The sequence below is a fragment of the Dama dama genome, chromosome 1 (assembly GCF_033118175.1).
Source record: "Dama dama isolate Ldn47 chromosome 1, ASM3311817v1, whole genome shotgun sequence".
Classification (NCBI taxonomy): Eukaryota; Metazoa; Chordata; class Mammalia; order Artiodactyla; family Cervidae; genus Dama; species Dama dama.
In genome coordinates this window covers 4,519,243-4,538,667 of record NC_083681.1, presented here as the reverse complement: position 1 = coordinate 4,538,667, position 19,425 = coordinate 4,519,243, and the positions used below count along the sequence as shown (strand labels likewise).

General features: G+C 37.8%; 1 protein-coding gene and 1 pseudogene across 1 annotated transcript in view; both read left to right on the top strand.

Annotated features, from left to right (window-relative positions):
- GRIA4 (glutamate ionotropic receptor AMPA type subunit 4) overlaps nucleotides 1-19,425 on the top strand; it is a 412,492-nt gene that overhangs the window by 65,322 nt on the left and 327,745 nt on the right. The gene's annotated exons all lie outside the window — the stretch shown is intronic.
- On the top strand, nucleotides 3,335-3,453 carry LOC133064730 (5S ribosomal RNA; annotated as a pseudogene).

The window sequence follows — 19,425 nt, the reverse complement described above, 5'->3', positions numbered from 1 at the left end:
TCACCACTGAGTATGACACTAGCTGTAAATTTTTCATTTGGATTTCATTATATTGAAGTATGTTTCCTCTATATCAACTTTATTATCTGTTTTTTAATCATAAATGTTTGTTAGTTTCTGTTGAAAGATTTCCCCACATCTATTGAAATGATTATATTATTTTATTCTTCAATTTGTTAACACGGTAAGCACATTGATTGACTTAGGGATGTTGAACTATCCTTGTATCCCTGAAATTAATCCAATTTGATTATTTTGTATGATTTTTTAATGATCATTGAATTGGGTTTGCTAATATTTTATAGAGAATTTTTACATCTATGTTTATCAGATATATTAGCCTAGAACTTTCTGTTTTGTGATATCTTTGGTTTGACATGAGGATGATGTTCACATGTTACAATGAGTTTGTAAGTATTCTTTCTTTTGCAGTTTTGTTGGCTAATTTAAGAAGAATGGGTAGTAATGCTCATCTAAATATTTGGTAGAATTTACCTGTGATGTCAATAAACACCTGTGATCTTTGTTGGAGATTGTTTTAAATTAATGATCCAATTTTATTGGTATTTGGTCTCTTCATATTTTCTATTTCTTACTGATTTAATCTTGGGATATGGAACATTTATAGGAATTTGTCCATTTCTACTAGGTTGTCAATCTTCTTAGCATATGATTATTTATAATAATCTTTTATGATCCTTTGTATTTCTGTGACATCAGTTGTAATGTCTCCTTTTTAACTTCTGACTTTATTAATTTTAAACCTCTCTTTTTTAATTTTTTTTTTTAATTTTCCTTGATTAGTCTGTCTACAGGTTTTTCAATCTTGCTTCTTTTTTCAAATAATCAGTTCTTGGTTTAATTCATGTTTTCTTTCTTTTTTTAGTTCTTATGTCATTTATTTCTACTATTTATTTATGAATATGATATTTATGAATGTTTTTCCTTCTACTGGATTTGTTCTTTACAGCACTGGACTCTACTGCCATCACCAGTCACACCCAAAACAGCGCATTGTTTTTGCACTGGCTCTGCCTCTTCAGTCCAATGCTGTAAAGAACAGTATCGTATAGGAATCTGGAATGCTTGGTCCATAAATCAAGCTAAACTGGAAGTGGTCAAACAGGAGGTGGTAAGAGTGAGCATCAACAGTTTAAGAATCAGTGATCTAAAATGGACTGGAATAGATGAATTTAATTCAGATGACCATTTATATGTATTACTGTGGGCAAGAATCACTTAGAAGAAATGGAGTAGCTCTCATAGCCAACAACATACTCCAAAAGCAGTACTTCGGGGTAATCTTAAAAATGACAGAATGATCTCTGTACACTTCCAAGGCAGACCATACAATACCACAGTAATCTAAGTCTATGCCTTAACCACTAATGCTGAAGAAGCTGAAGCTGAACGGTTCTATGAAGACCTACAAGATCTTCTAGAACTAACACCACAAACAGATGTCCTTTTTCATCACAGGGGACTGGAATGCAAAAGTAGGAAGTCAAGAGGTCCCTAGAGTAACAGACAAGTTTGGCCTTTGAGTCAAAAATGAAGCAGGGCAAAGGCTAACAGAGTTTGCCAAGAGAAAACACTGATCATAGCAAACACCCTCTTCCAACAACACAAGAGACGACTATACACATGGACATGACCAGATGGTCAATACAGTAATCAGATTGATTATAGTTTTTGCAGAAAAAGATGGAGAAGCACTATACAGTCAGCAAAAACAAGACCAGGAGCTGACTGTGGCTAAGACCATGAACTCCTTATTACAAAACTCAAAGTTAAATTGTAAAAAGTAGGGAAAACCACTAGAACATTCAGGTATGACCTAAATCAAATACTTTGCAATTACCCAGTGAAAGTGACAAATACATTTGAGGAATTAGATCTGATAGGCAGAGTGCCTGAAGAACTATGGATGGAGGTTCCTGACATCATACAGGAGGCAGTGATTCAGACCATCCCCAAGAAAAATAAATACATAAAGGCAAAAAGGTTGTCTGAGGAGGCCTTACAAGTAACTGAGAAAAGAAGAGAAGCTAAAGGCAAAGGTGAAAGGGAAAGATATACCCATCGAATGAAGAGTTTTAAAGAATAGCAAGGAGAGATAAGGAAGCCTTCCTCAGTGATCAATGCAAAGAAATAGAAGAAAGCAATATAATGGGAAAGACTAGAGATCTCTTCATGAAAAGTAGAGATACCAAGGGAAAATTTCATGCAAAGATGGGCAAAATAAAGGACTGAAATGGTATGGACCTAACAGAAGAAGGAGATATTAAGAAGTGGCAAGAATACACAGAACACCTATACAAAAAAGATCTTAATGACCCAGATAACCACTGGTTAACCCAGATGGTATGATCATCCAGACATCCTGGAATGTGAAGTCAAGTGGGCATTAGGAAGCATCACTATGAACAAAGCTAGTGGATGTGATGGAATTTCAGTTGAGCCATTTCAATTACTAAAAGATGTTACTGTGAAAGTGCTGCATTAAATATGCCAGCAAATTTGGAAAACTCAGCAGTGACCACAAGACTGAAAAAGGTCAGTTTTCATTCCAAACCCAAAGAAGGGTAATGCCAAAGAATGTTCGAACTACTGCACAATTGCACTTGTCTCACATGCTTGCAAAGTAATGCTCAAAATTCTCCAAGCCAGCCTTCAACAGTATATGAACCGAGAACTTCTAGATGTTCAAGCTAGATTTAGAAAAAACAGGGGAACCAGAGATCAAATTGCCAACATATGTTGGGTCATACAAAAAGCAAGAATATATCTACTTCTGTGATATTGGTTATGCCAAAGTCTTTGACTGTGTGGATCACAGTAAATTGTGGAAAATTCTTAGAGATTGAAATACCAGACAACCCTACCTGCCTCCTGAGAAATCTGTGTGCAGGTCAAGAAGCAGCAGTTAGAACTGGACATGGAACAGTGGACTAGTTACAAATTGGGAAAGGAGTGTGTCAAGGCGGTATAATGTCACCCTGCATATTTAACTTACATGTAGAGTACATCATGCAAAATGCTGTACTGTGTGAACCACAAACTGGAATCAAGATTTTAAGGAGGAATATCAATAAGATACACAGATGACTCCACCCTTATGCCAGAAAGCAAAGAACTAAGAGTCTCTTGATGAAAGGGAAAAAGGAGAGTGAAAAAGTTGGCTTAAAACTCGACATTCAAAAAATTAAGGTTATGGCACCCGGTCCTATCACTTCATGGAAAACAGATGGGGAAACAATGGAAACAGTGATAGACTTTAGTCTCGGGCTCCAAAATCATTTCAGATGGTGACTGCAGCCATGAAATTAAGAGATGCTACAGCCATACCACCCTGAACGTGCCCGATTTCATCTGATCTCGGAAGCTAAGCAGGGTCAGGCCTAACCAGTACTTGATTGGGAGGCTGCCTGGGAATACTGGGTACTGTAGGCTTTTCTTTTGGGGCTTTCCTGGTGGCACAGACAGTAGAGCATCTGCCTGCAATGCGGGAGACCCGGGTTCAATCCCTGGGTTGGGAAGATTCCCTGGAAGGAAATGGCAACCCACTCCAGTACTCTTGCCTGGAAAATGCCATGGACTGAGGAGCCTGGTAGGCTAGAGTCCATGGGGTCACAAAGAGTTGGAGAGGACTGAGTGACTTCACTTTTCTTTTCTTTCTTTCTTTGCTCCTTGAAAGAAAGGCTATGACTAACCTAGGGCATATTAAAAAGCAGAGACTTTAGTTTGCCACCAAGGGTCTGTCTAGTCAAAGCTATGGTTTTTCCAGTAGTCATGTATGGATGTGAGAGTTGGACTATAAAAAAGACTGAGCACCAAAGATTTGATGCTTTTGACCTGTGGTGTTGGAGAAGACTCTTGAGTGTCCCTTGGACTGCAAAGAGATCCAACCAGTCAATCCTAAAGAAAATAAGTACTAAATATTCATTGGAAGGACTGATGCTGAAGCTGAAACTTCAATACTGTGGCTAGCTGATTCACAGAACTGACTCATTGGAAAAGATTCTGGGAAAGATTGAAGGCGGGAGGAGAAGGGGACAACAGGAAATTAGATGGTTGGATGGCATCACAGACTTGATGGCCATGGGTTTGAGCTCAGGTTTGAGCACCAACTCAGGGAGTTGGTGATGAACAGGGAAGCCTGGTGTGCTGCACTCCATGGGGTTGCAAAGTTTCCGACATGACTGAGAGACTGAACTGAACTGAACTACTGGGTTTTGTCTGGGTTTTGCTTGTTCTACTTTTTCTACTTTAATGAAGTATGCAATTAGGTAATTTACTTGAAATTTTTCTTATTTCCTGAGGTAGACTTCTATCACCATAAACTTCTCACTTACAACTAATTTGTTGTGTCCCATAGATTTTGGGTCATTGTGTTTTTATTTTTCTCCAGATATTTTTTGGTTTCCTCTTTGATTTCTTCAATGGTCCACTAGTTGTTCTTAGCATGTTGTTTACCCTCCATATATTTGTCATTTTTGCATTTTTAATGCAAACTATTAATAAAATAGTTGATTTCTAGTCTCATAGCAATATGATCAGAAAAGAGGCTTCCAATGAATTTAATTTTCTTTTATTTATTGATTAATACTTTATGGCATAGCACCTGATCTTTCCTAGAGAATGTTCCATGTGCATTTGATAAGAATATGTATACTGCCACTTTGGATGGAATGCTCTGTTATCGTTTAGGTACACTGGCTCTATGTGTCATTTAGGATCAGTGTTTCCTTATTGATTTGGATGATTTGGCCATTGATGTAAGTAAGAGGATAAAGTCCACTATTATTATTGTGTTACTATAGATATCTCACTTTGTGTCTGTCAATGTTTGCTTTATGTATTTAGGTGCTTCTATGTAGGGAGAATATATATTTACAATGTTATATCTTTTTCTTAGATTGAGCCCTTGATCATCTCGTTACAGTCTTGTTTTAATGTCTGTTTTGTCTTATATAAGTATTGATAATCCAGCTGTCTTCATTTTCATGGAACATCTTTTCTCATCTCACATGCAGTCTGTGTGTATTTATATCTGAAGTAAGTCTCTTGGAGGCAGCTTCTGTATGGGTCTTATTTATGTACACATTCAGCTACTCTATGTCTTTTCTTTGGAGAATTTAGTCTATTTACATTTAAGGTAATTATTAATAGTTTTGTACTCATTGCCATTTTGTTAATTGATTTTGGATTATTGTTGAGTTGTTTTTTGGTCCTTTCTTTTCTTTTGATATATTCCCCTGTGATTTGATGACTATCTTTAGAGATATAGTCAAATGTCTTTCTCTATTCTGTAGGTGTATTTATGACAGATTTTTGGTTTGTGATTACCGTTGTTGTTATTGTTCAGTCACTAAATTATGTCCAGCTCTTTGTAATCCCATGAAGTTCAGCACATCAGGTTTCCCTGCCCTTCACCAGCTCCCAGAGTTTGCTCAAACCTGTTTCAATTGAGTCAGCAATGCCATCTAACCATCTCATCCTCTGTCACCTACTTCTCCTCCTGCCCTCAATCTTTTCCATCATCAAGATCTTTTCCAATGAGTCAGCTCTTCACCACAGGTGGCCAAAGTATTGGAGTGGTTACCATGAGGTTTATATATGCCATCCTATGTATACATGATTATTTTAAGTTGCTGTTCTAAGCACAAATGCATTTTAACAGCCCACTCCCATTTACTGTTATGGCATCATGCTTTACATTTTCTTGCTTGTGTATCTCTTAATTATGTACTGTGCATATAGATAATATTCCTACTTTGATCTTTTAAGCCTCCTACTAGCTGCATATGTGGTCGATTTATTAACTTTACTGTATATTTATCTTTACCAACAAATCTTTCCTTTCATCCATTTGATATTTCTAGTTGTGACTTTTTCTTTTCTACTTAGAGAAGGCCCAACAACATTTCATGTAAAACTCTTTGCTAGCTTGTGGAACTCCTTCAAATCGGAATGAAATCCTTGCCAGGTAGCCTTCTTAAATGAAATCCTTCTTGGTTGTGCACGTTTCCCTTTTGTCATTTGTAAATATATCATGCTATCCTCTTATGGGGTCTTCCCTGGTGGCTAAAACAGTAAAGAATCTGCCCACAATGTGGGAGACCCAGGTTTGATCCCTGGGTCAGGAAGATCCCCTGGAGAAGGAAAGGGCAATCCACTCCAGTATTCTTGCCTGGAGAATTCCATGGACAGAGGAGTCTGCCAGGCTAGAGTCCATGGGGTTGCAAACAGTTGGACACAACTGAGCAACTAACACATTCCCTTATGACCAACAGAATTTCTGCTGAAAAATGTGCTGATAGACTTTTGGGAGTTCGTTTATGCTTAACTTGTTGCTTTTCCCTTGCTGATTTTAATAATCTCTCTTAATTTAATTTTTACTGTTTTGAATATGATATGCCTTGGTGTGTACCTCCAGTTTGATCCTGTTTGAGACTCTCTGTGATTCCTGTACCTGGATGTCTGTTTCTTTCCCAGGCTAAGGAAGTCTCCAGCTATTTTGTCTTCAAATATAATTTCTGCCCCTTCTCGCTCAGTCTTTCTGGGACCCCTAAAATGTTAATGTCAATATGCTTGATATTGTTCCATAACTCTCCTAACTGTCCTCATAATTTTGCTGTTTTTTTCTTTCTACTTTTCAGCTTCTACTTTTCTTCCAGTTCACAAATCTGTTCCTTCATATCATCTAATCTACTGTTAATTCCTTCTAGTATATATTTTATTTCAGTTATAGTATTCTTCAGCTCTGTTTGAATCTTTTTTTATATTTTCCAATTCCTTGTTAAAGTTCTCAATGTTTGTCCATTCTTATCTCAAGTACTTTAAGCATCTTTATGATCATTATCTTGAAGTCTTCATTGGATAGATTGCTTATCTCCACTTAGTTCTTCTTCTAGGGATTTATTTTGTTTCTTCATTTGGAACATATTCTTTGTTTTTCTCAGTTTGCCCAGTTTCCTGTTTTAGTTTTTGTATTTGTTATGTTGGTTAAATTTGCTGATCTTGGAGACCTGGTCTTTTCTATGGACATCTCATGCATTGGGGGAATCCACTCCTCTAGTCACCAGGGTCATATGCTTTAGGGGAGCCCCTTACATGAACTGCATGGGCCTTTCTATTGTGAAAGACCGACTACTGTGGGTAGTCTTGTAAGTGTGGCTTTCCTATAGTTTCACTGGTTTCCAGACCCTGACTTGTGCAGCAAATGTTGGCCAGTGTGGCCAGGCCTTAAGAGGGCAGGCTCTGTACCTTCAGGCTATTGCTGGCCCAGAAGTAAGAGGAGTTGAGCCCCAGAGTGACTAGTGCTGGCCAGGGATCCCAGATTTAGTGTTGGCTTGTTGATGGTGGGGTCAGTTCCTAACACAGTTGGCAACAGTTTCCAGAGTATCCCAAAGGTGGTGCTGCCCTGCTGGTGAGTGGTACCAGATCCTAAGGTGAGTGGATTAGGAGCCCAGTGAGTCTTGGACTGAATGCAACATGCTGGTGAGAAGCATTGGGGCCCAATGGGGTGCTAGGGCTGGTGTCAGCCTGCTGGTGAGTGGGACAAGGGCCCAGAGTATGACAGGACTAGTACTGTCTCACTGATGGGTGAAGCCATTTCCTGGGGCTATTGCCAACCCAGTGGTAAGTGGTGTTGGATTCTTGAATCTGTTGCTGTAGAGAGCAAATATCTCAGAGCTGATATCAGTCCACTGGTGGGTGGGGCAGTAGCCTAGGAAGTCCAGAGACTAGTTCCAGCCCACTTGGGTATGAAGCTGGGACCCGCAAAATATTGCCCTTGCAATAAGACTCAGGGGTCCCTGAGCTGGTGCTAGACTGCTGTTGAGAAGGGCTGGATCCTGGCCCCTCTGATGAGCAGGGCTGGGTCTCAGAGCAGCTGGGGACTCAGGAGTGTCCTGAAGCAACTGTCCTGGTGGCACATGCAGCTGTGGTCTCACCAGATAGCTGCTTGGCCTGAGGCATCTTGGTACTAGTGCCATGGTTGGGTTTGGTTTGGGTTTGGGGTGGTTGGGTTTTCATGCTAATCAGCTTGAGTGAGGATTCTGAATTGGTGCTTGCCAATACCAGTGTCCTCATGACAGAGTAAGCTTCTGAAAATGGCTGCTTCCAGTGTCTCTGTTCCCAGGTTGAGCTCCATTTGCCTTCTGCCTCTCTGAGTCTCAACAATTACATCTAACCCAGGCTCCCTTCAAACTACTGCTTATTCCCTGGGTCCTTGAGCATGTGAGATTTTGTGTGTGCCATTTAAGAGTGCAGTCTGTTTCCTACATGTCTCTGGCTCCTCTGAAAGTAAGCCTCATTTGACCTCCAAAATCAAACATCATCAATTCCTTGGTCCATGATCCCCAGTCTGGGGTGCCTGCTGTGGGGCTTGGACCCATTGCTCCTTGGGGAGAAACTTTGTAATTATCCTGTTTGTGGGTCACTGACTCATGGGTATGGATCTTGAATATACCTTATTTATACCCCTTCTAACCATATAATTGTGGTCTATTCTTTACATCTTTAGTTGTAGAAGACCTCTTCTTTTTCTTTTTTCTTTTTTGCTGGTTTTCAGATCTCTCTCATCACTACTTGTTCTGTTAAGCTCAGTTCAGTCACTCATTCATGTCAGATTCTTTGTGACTCCATGCACGGCAGCACACCAGGCTTCCCTGTCCATCACCAACTCCCGGAGCTTACTCAAACTCATGTCCATCGAGTCAGTCATGCCATCCAACCCTCTCATCTTCTGTTGTTCCTTTCTCTTCCTGCCTTCAATATTTCCTATCATCAGGTTTTTTTTCCAATGAGTCAGTTCTGTGCATCAGGTGGCCAAAGTGTTGGAGTTTCAGCTTCAGCATCAGTCCTTTCAATAAATATTCAGGATTGATTTACTTTAGGATTGACTGGTTTGATCTCCTTGCAGTCCAGTTGTAATTTTATTGTGCTCATGTAACTTTGTTAAGCTCAGGGTCTTCACCACCAACTTCCTATATTGATATTTAAAGTCCCAATCAGGGATATGGTCAAGTCTATGCCAGTTTACCAACTGGTTGATCCATAAACACAAATGGGCTACATATTTGTCTATTCATAAATTAAATTATTGATATTTTTAAATAATGCATTCAAAATCATGTTAGTTTTTGCAGATTTCCTTTATTCTCTTATTTAAGGAAAAGTGAGAAGGAAATGGCAACCCACTCCAGTACTCTTGCCTTGAAAATCCCATGGACAGAGGAGCCTGGTAGGCTACAGTTCATGGGGTCACAAAGAGTCAGACATGACTGAGCGACTTCACTTTACTTTACTTTATGCATCACCAACAGGAAAACAATTTCTTGTGACAGCAGTCTAAAAACCTCATAATTTCATTAAAATCACTTTAGTTCAGTTCAGGAATCATTTATAGCTAGCTACCATACACTGAACACTGTGCTAACTCCTGGAGATACAAATAAAAGCACGACTGGGCTACTACTCCATGGGATTTTAGGTTAGAGAAAGTAGATTTAAGTGAGGATCAGCAAGTCTCTTGAAAACACACCTGAAGCCAATGTCATTTCTTATACTTTTAAAGATATAGACAGTAATAAGGATACTACACATACATGAGTACATAAGATTGTCCCCGTTCTACATCCTCCTCAGTAATAAATAGAGGGTAAGGGATAATGCCGGTCAGGTATTAGGATCACAACATCTTGACACAATCCCTTTGGAGTTTTGAGAACCCCAAAATGCATGTATTCTGCTACCTTTCATAAAATTGACCTTTAAAGATTCTTAGTAAAGCAAGAATGAATGTTCTCAGATTTGAAGGGTTTTCTTTCCCACAGGGAGTTCAGAAGCAGGGTTTCAGTAGAGAGAATGATGTGTCAGCTTTACTGAGGTCACATAATTTAGAGGAAGTAAAACAGAGATATGCAATTACAGGCAGATAATTTAATTCCTGTCTGTCAGCTGTTCACAAATATGGATATACCCAAAGTACTACTTAAACACCAAGGAACGATTCCAAACCAGACTGGTGAAGCTATGTGGAGAGGAATGTAGAAAAATCTTCCCAGAGTAAGTGATATCTCAGTCTTGAAAAGTTAGTAGTTACCAAAAAGAATAGGATCTCAAGGAAGGGAGAATTGCATAAACAAGGGTATGAAGATGTAGAAATTATAGTTCTATATCAAGAAGCCCTAAATAAGCAGACTGTTATGAACATGTATATTTTAAATGGTAATAACAATTTCTTTCCACTTTAAATGATCTCTTTATTATCAGCCAATTAATTCAGAATTTCAATACCTGACTAAAAACTGCTATGCCTGATTCATGCTGAGGTTTGACAGAAAACAACAAAATCCTGTAAAGCAATTATCCTTCAATTAAAAAATAAACATTTTTTTTAAACTGCTATTGTAGGTGTTTCTATACACTTATTGATCTCAGAAGAGGTCAAAGCAAAAAAGAAACATTCTATTCCATGAACAATACGAGTGTCTTGGATGTGCTTCCGTCTCTCATGAAAATTAAAATTTCGTGAAGCATACTGCTTTTGTCTTATTATTCACAGCTCTATCTCCAACACATAAAACAGAAGTTGTTATGTATGTAGTTATATTATAGTTGTATAATTATATAGTCAAAAAGTGAGGATTCAATGACAAGCAGGACAGATCTAGTGCCTCTCCTTACTAAGTTGACAGGCTAGTAGACAGACTTTAGCCTAGGATAGCTAGAGGGCATTGTAAACTTGTATGAAAAAATGGCATCTTTAGTTTTCCTTACCTATAACTGAAAATTAGCATTAATTATTAATATAGGCCAGAAATCACAGAGGTATTAGTAGTAAATGTGACTCTGTTACCATTACAAGTCACAGATAATGCCTTTCAGTCTTGCAGATATCTGAAAATATCATATTTACTCCTCATATTTTTAATTAATTTGTTTTTTACTGAAGGATAATTGCTTTACAGAATTTTGTTGTTTTCTGTCAAACCTCGACATGAATCAGCCATAGGTATACATATATCCCCTCCCTTGTGAACCCCCCTCCCATCTCCTTCCCCACCCCACCCCTCTAGGTTGACCCAGAGCCCCTGTTTGAGTTTCCTGAGCCAGACAGCAAATTCCAGTTGGCTATTTTCCATATGGCAATGTAAGTCTCCATGTTACTCTTTCCATATATCTCACCCTCTCCTCCCATCTCCCCAAGTCCATAAGTCTATTCTCTATGTCTGTTTCTCCATTGTCACCCTGTAAATAAATTCTTCAGTACCATTTTTCTAGATTCTGTATATATGCATTAGTATATGGTATTTATCTTTCTCTTTTTGACTCACTTCACTCTATATAATAGATTCTAGGTTCATCCACCTCATTAGAATTGACTCAAATGTGTTCCTTTTTAAGACTGAGTAATATTCTACTGTGTAAATGTACCACATCTTTATCCATTCATCTGCTAGTGGACATCTAGTTTACTTTTATGTTCTAGCTATTATAAATAGTGCTTCAATGAACAGTGGGATAAAAAGACAATCCTCAGAATGGGAGAAAATCATAGCAAATAAAACAACTGACAAAGGATTAATTTCCAAAATATACAAGCGGCTCATATAACTCAATACCAGAAAAACACTCGTCATGATTTTTAAGTTGTTTGCTATTGACTTACCACTAGGTAAAAATCAGGAATCTTAGTATGTCATCAGTTTAGTTATTGATGTCTCAAATATAGATTTTAATATTACAGGTTTCTCTTTGTTGTCCTAAGTAATCTGTCTTGTGCCTTTAAAAGCATTGTTCTGAGAAGGGAGCTAATAGACCTCACAAGAATACTAAATAGGTTCATGATACCAAAATTTGTTAAGAACTCCAAGTCTAGGGGTATAAAAGAAATTAACTAAAAATTAATTATTGTTCAATGATATGGCAAGTGCACTGATAGGGGAAGAATAGAATGCTGTCCCATATATAGGATACATGGGTGTCTTGCAAAGATTTTCATGTCCTGCTGCGTCTGAAAAATTAGTAGGAGAGTATACATGTACAGACCCTGAAGGAAGTTTATTGTGAAAGGAGCCAGACTGTGACTGTGTGAGTAGAGGAGGTGAGTGTTTACAGGATAAGAGATACACTTAGGCTGAGTAAGACAAGACTCAAAAGAGTTTGCACGTTATTCCAAGGATAATGCGAAGCTATTCATGAGTTTTAAACATAGAGTAAAAGATCACTGTGGAGTGAATTTATATGGGGAGAGGTAAGCATTAAGCAGGGATAATTAAGGATCATTGTCTGAGTCCTGCATTGTCATTGGAAACATACAGATAAAGAAAATCAACATGGTGCTAGAACATCAATGTTTACTACCTTTTCATATTCAATTTCACTAATGCGGGACACCTGAGTTCAATCACTGACTGGGTGGAGAAGATCCCTGGAGAAAGGAAGTGCTACCCACTCGAGTATTCCAGCCTGAAGAATTCCATGGACTGTATAGTCCATGGAGTCTCAAAGAGTCTGACACGACTGAGCAACATTCACTTTCAGTTTCACTTTCAAGATGATTTTGGTTTTTGTTTGTTTGTTTGTTTAATTTTTTTTACATTTATTTTTATTAGTTGGAGGCTAGTTACTTTACAATATTGTAGTGGTTTTTGCCATACATTGACATGAATCAGCCATGGATTTACATGTATTATTAGTAGCATAAACTTTCAAACTACCACAACATTGAACTCATCTCACATGTTAGCAAAGTAATACTCAAAATTCTCCAAGTTACACTTCAGCAGTACATGAACCAAGAACTTCAAGATGTTTAAGCTGTATTTAGAAAAGGCAAAAGAACCAGAGGTCAAATTGCCAACATCCACCATATCCTAGAAAAAGCAAAAGAATTCCAGAAAAACGTCTATTTCTGCTTCATTGACTATTCTAAAGCCTTTGACTGTGTGGACCACAACAAACTGTGGAAAATTCTTAAAGACACTGAAATACCAGACCACCTTACCTGACTCCTGAGAAATCTGTATGCAGGTTAAGAAGCAACAGTTAGAACAGGACATGGAACAAAGGACTGGCTCCAAATTGAGAAAGGAGTATGTCAAGCCTATATATCGTCACCCTGCTTATTTACCTTATATGCACAGTACATCAAGTGAAATTCTGGACTGGATGCTGGACAAGCTGGAATGAAGATTGCAGGGAGAAATATCAATAACCTCATATATGCAGATGATATCACCCTTATACCAGAAAGTGAAGAGGAACTAAATAGCTTCTTGATGAAATTGAAAGAAGAGAGTTAAAAAAAAAAAAAAAAAACTGCTTAAAACTCAACATTCAAAACATGAAGATCAGGGCATCTGATCCCATCACTTCATGACAAATAGATGGAAAAACAATGGAAACAGTGAGAGCCTTCATTTTCTTGGGCTTCAAAATCACAGCAGATGGTGACTGAAGCCATGAAATTAAAAAACACGTTCTCCTTGGAAGAAAAGCTATGACAAACCTAGACAGCATATTAAAAAGCAGAGACATTGCTTTCCTGACAAATGTCCATATAATCAAAGCTATGGTTTTTCCAGTAGTTATATATGGATGTGAGAGTTGGACTATAAAGACAGCTGAGCACTGAAAAATGATGCTTTTGAATTATGGTGTTGGAGAAGACTCTTGAGAGTGCCTTGGACTGCATAATCAAACTAGTCATTTCTTAAGGAAATCAGTGTTGAATATATACTGGAAGGACTGATGCTGAAGCTGAAACTCCAATACTTTGGTCACCTTATGCGAAGAACTGACTCATTTGAAAAGACCCTGATGCTGGGAAAGATTGAAGACAGGAGGAGAAGGGGATGACAGAGGATGAGATGGTTGTATGGCATCACCGACTCAGTGGATATGAGTTTGAGCAAGCTCTGGGAGTTGGTGATGGACAAGGATGCCTTGTGTGCTGCAGTCTGTGGGGTTGCAAAGAGTCAGACACGACTGAGAGACTGAACTGATCTAAACTGAGCATAAACTTTTTTGCTCTCCAATCAGTCCATCCTAAAGGAGATCAGTCCTGGGTGTTCATTGGAAGGACTGATCCTGAAGCTGAAACTCCAATACTTTGGCCACCTCATGCGAAGGGTTGACTCATTGGAAAAGACCCTGATGCTAGGAGGGATTGGGGGCAGGAGGAGAAGGGGACGAGAGAGGATGAGATGGCTGGATGGCATCACCGACTCGATGGACATGAGTTTGAGTAAGCTCTGGGAGTTGGTGATGGACAGGGAGGCCAGGCGTGCTGCAATTCATGGGGTCTCAGAGTCGGACACAACTGAGTGACTGAACTGAACTGAACTGAATACAACAATTCCATTTCATTTTGTGGTTAAAGGAAGTAATGTTCAGCAATGGACAAACGCCAATGCAGCAGTAAGTCCATGCAGGAAAGAATACCAGCCAACTGCCTTCAGTAAAGCCTATTTTAGTCATCATCGTAAGCCTTAATTTGGATATAGTGATTTCTTGATGAACTCTATCATTTTAAAGGACACATATCAGTTGCTTCAATTTTAATTTTATCTTTAGCCAAGTTCTCTCTTTCCTGTGCTGCTTATTCCCCAGGATAAAATTCAATATTTTCACTGATTCCATCCAACTAATTTATTAATCTAAAATCAAATGCCCTATGTTGTTCAGCAAGATTATCCAAAAATTTGCTGTTTTTAGCATGCATTCATATATTTGGATGTTTCTGGCTGATTTAATGCTAAACCTGTTGTTTTCTTTCTAAATACATTGAAGCATGATACAGCTTTTATTTTGTTTATATACAATCATTTTACATATGATTTTATATAAAGTATATAAAATTTATATATGATTTTTTAAGTTATTTATGTTGGAGACAATGAGTGAACTCTGGAAATGATGAGCTGGGCTATTAAAGCATTTAGTTTCTACTCTAATTAGTCTCATGAATATCAGTGTTAATTGTAGTCAAAAATTTCAAATGTTTGATAAATATTGTGTCATTACTGTATTTACTTTCAACCAACCTCTTGTATAAGCTGATTTCCATCAATGTTCTTGTTCTTCTGTGAGGTACCCATCATCCTGTGAGGTACAAGAGAAGGCAAATAGGTAGTTATTTAGAATGTAAACACATGGGAAAATAAGAAAGAAAAAGTATCTTCTTTATAAAATAAAGAGACTCTGTAAATAAGTAAAATAGAATTTGTTTTCCTCTGAACATTTTTTAGATAATTGTACCAAACTTACCACTAAGCAATAGATTAATACATTGATAAATACTGATGATTTTTCTTATAAAGAGCTCATAGAAGATTTTGTCATTTGTCTTTCTTTTCCATACAATGTAAACTTTAATATCTTATTTTGTTAATGAGAAGAAAGAAGCCCAAATAAATCAGAGACTATCCATAAGGCACTACATTAGAAGCAATGACATATAACAAATACTAAAGATTTTGTGTTTAGATGATAAAATGTATATACATAAAACTCATTGTCAAACACGGTTATAGAATGAAAGCTTAATGGGTTGCATGCACCTTTTAGATGATAATATGGTATATATGTGCACAAAGTTGCTTCCGTCCAATTCTTTGCAAACCTATAGACTGTAGCCCTCCAGGCTCCTCTGTCCATGGGATTCTCCAGGCAAGAATATTGGAGTGGGTTGCCATGCCCTCCTCCAGGGGAATCTTCCCAACCCAGGGATCATAACCATGTCTCATGTCTACTGCATTGGCAGGTGGCTTCTTTCCCATCAGCACCATCTGTAAAGCCAATCATTGTATATACATAACAAGGGAATTTTAAACTGTTTTGGTTCTAGAAATATGAATAATTAGGAAACTTGATTATATAGTGAGCTTGGGGGTCTATGATTGCACTCTAACTCTCAATTTAACCCTGCATGCTTCTGTATTTTGCTTGGAATACCATCACCAAATTAAAATTCACTCCCTTAAATCATCCTAATTAGTCAGTTCTCCAACATCCTTCCAATCTAACTTATGCTTTATCCTTGTTATCTGAGTAAATATTACCCATTGCTTAAATCAGCTTAATTATACCACTTTTGGAAACCATAGTGGATTCCTGTATATTGTATTCATCTCCCCTTCTTGGGATTTGTAATCAGTACCACACCACTTGCAAGTAATTATAGGCCAATTTCTGCTACTTATTGTTGACTTCAACTGCTTTCCAACAAGAATGTAAACTTTTTATCACCTTGTCTTTTAGTACACAGCATAGAGCTCAATGTATTTGTTGAGCAGCTGACTACAATTTAAATGGGTTTCCTTGGTGGCTCAGATGGCAAAAATCCGTGTATAATGCAGGAGACCCAGGTTTGATCCTTGGGTCAGGAAGTTCCCCTGGAGAAGGAAAGGACTACCCACTCCAATATTCTTGCCTGGAGAACTCCATGAACTTAGGACTCTGCTGGGTTACAGTCCATGAAGTCACAAAGAGTCAGACACGAGTGAACGACTAACACTTTCACTTTCACAATTTAAATAATAGAAGTTATGTGAATTTTTAGATGAAATGCCCTATAAATATCAATTAGATCCGTGTAGTCCAATGTATCACTTAAAGCTTGTGTTTCCTTACTAATTTTCTGTCTGGATGATGTGTCCATTGGTGTAAGTCCGATGTTAAAATCTCCCATTGTTATTGTCAATTTTCCCTTTTATAGTCGCTAATATTTGCCTTATGTATTGAGGCTTCCATGATGACTCAGATGGCAAAGAATCTGCCTGCAATGTAGAAACCCAAGTTCAATCCCTGGGTCAGGAAGATCCCCTGGAGAAGAGAATGGCAATGCACTCCAGTATTCTTGCCTGGAAAATTCCATGGCCAGAGGAGCTTGGCAGGCTACAGTCCATGGGGCCACAAAGAGTCAGACATGACTGAGTGACTAACACTATGTATTGAGGTGCTTCTATGTTGGGTGCATATGTATTTATAGTTGTGCATATGTATATATATATATATATTCTTAGATTGATCATTTGATCATTATGTGGTGTCCTTCCTTTTCTCTTGAAATGGTCTTTACTTTAAAGTCTATTTATCTGATATGAGTATGGTTACTCCTGCTCTCTTTTGATTTACATTTCCATGGAATACCTTTTTCTACCCCCTCACTTTCTGTCTATTCTGTAGACAGAATATATAGGGATCTTGTTTTTGTATACATCCAGCCAGTCTGTGTCTTTTAGTTGGAGCATTTAGTCCATTTACATTTAAGGTAATTATTGATTTGTATGATCTTTTTACCATTTACTTTATTATTTGGCTTTGTTATTGTAGGTCTTTTCTGTCTCTTGTGTTTTCTGTCTAGAGAAGTTCCTTTACATTTGTGTAAACTTGGTTTGGTGCTGCTGAATTCTCTTAACTTCTGCTTATTTGTAAAGATTTTCATTTCTCTGTTGATGAATGATATCCTTGCTGGGTAATCTTGGTTGTAGGTTTTTTCATTTCATCACTTTAAGTATATCCTGCTACTCCTTTCTGGCCTGAAGAGTTTCTTTTGAAAAATCAGCCATTTGCTTTATGGGGATCCCCTTATATGTCATGTGTTGCTTTTCTCTTGCTGCTTCTAATATTTTTTCTTTGTGTTTAATCTCATTACTTTGATTATTATGTGTGTTGGTGTGTTTTTCCTTGGGTTTATCCTGTATGGGATTCTCTGGGCTTCCTGTAATTGGGTGGCTATTTCCTTTCCCATGACAGGAAAGTTTTCAGCTATAGTCTCCTCAAAAATTTTATTTTACCCTTTCTTTTCTCTTATTCTTCTGGGATCCCTGTAATTCAAATGTTGGTGTGCTTAAAGACCCAGAGGTCTCTGAGGCTGTCCTCATTTCTTTTCATTCCATTGTTCTCTATTTGGCTCTGCTTCAGTTATTTCCACTATTCTATCTTCCAGCTCACTTATCCATTCCTATACCTCAGTTATTCTGCTATTGGTTCCCTCTAATGTGTTTTTTCTTAGTTATTGTGTTGTTCGCTGCTAATTGTCTATTCTTTGTTTCTTATAGATCCTTTTTAAACAATTTTTGTATCCTGTCAAGGTGTGCCTTCATTCTATTTATTGATGCCTCCATTTTATTTCCAGGATTTTGCATCATCTTTACTATCATTACTCTGAATTCTTTTTAAGTAGATTTAGATTGCCTATTTCCTCTTCATTTGTTTGGCTTTTTGGGAGTTTTACTGTGTTCCTTCATCTACTGCATGTTTCTCTGTCTTTTTATTTTGTTTGATTTGCTGTGTTTGTGGATTCCTTTCTGCAGGTTGCAAGGTTGTAGTTTCTCCTGTTTGTGGAGTCTGTCCTCAATAGGTCAGGATGGACTAGTGCCTTTTGAGGGTTTCCTGATTTGGAGGACTGATGCCTGTGTTCTGGTGGGTGGAACTGGATCATGTCTCTATAAAGGACAGTGACATGTTGAGTGGTGTGCTGGGGTTGTTTTGGAGCTGGGAATGGCTTGGGCAGCCTATCTGCTAATGGGTATGGTTGTGTTCCTATTTTACTTATGGTTTGGCATGAGGTGTCTGGCACTGGAGCTTGCTGGCCTTTGGGTGGGGCCCGGTCTTAGGGCTGAGATGGAGGTTTTTGGGAGAGCTCTCCCCAATTAATTTTCCATGGGGTCTGGAGTTCTCTGGCTATCAAATATTTTAAACGTGGGACTCCCACCTCAGAATTTTACCAGGACTCCACAAGCTATACAACACAGAACAGAAAGAGAAAGAGATAAGGTGGCAGGGGCAGAGGGGAGAAAGTCAAGGAAGCATACAAATAAAAAAAGAATGAACAGACAAGACCCCAAGACAAATGGTGAAAGCAACACTCAACAGACAAGAACACCCAGAGAAACTCACACACTCCCAAACAGAAAGAAGAGAGAAAAAGAAGAATAAAACCAGAGACCAGAAAAGAAGAGATCAATCTAGCCAATAAACAAACCCATATGTAAAAACAAAGAGTAAAAACTAGACTATAAAAAATACAAAATAGAAAACATGGGGGAAATGCAATATAACTAAAGAGAAATGTAAAAATGAAAAAATAGAATAAAATTGTAAAGTAATTAGTCTCCAACTAATAAAGATAAATGAAAAAAAAAGAAGAAAGAAACCCCCCAAATTGGATCACTTTATATTAAAAATTCATAAAACATTTTATAACTTAAAAAAATAAATAAATAAAAATTAAAAGTGTTTAAGAAAGGAAAAAGCAAGTTAAAAATAAAAATTAATGGAATAATAAAGAAGGACAACAAAAGAACAATACAATAAAGAAAAAATATATATATATATATATAGTGACTGCAGCCATGAAATTAAAATATGCTTGCTCCTTGGGAGAAAAGCTCTGACAAACCTAGA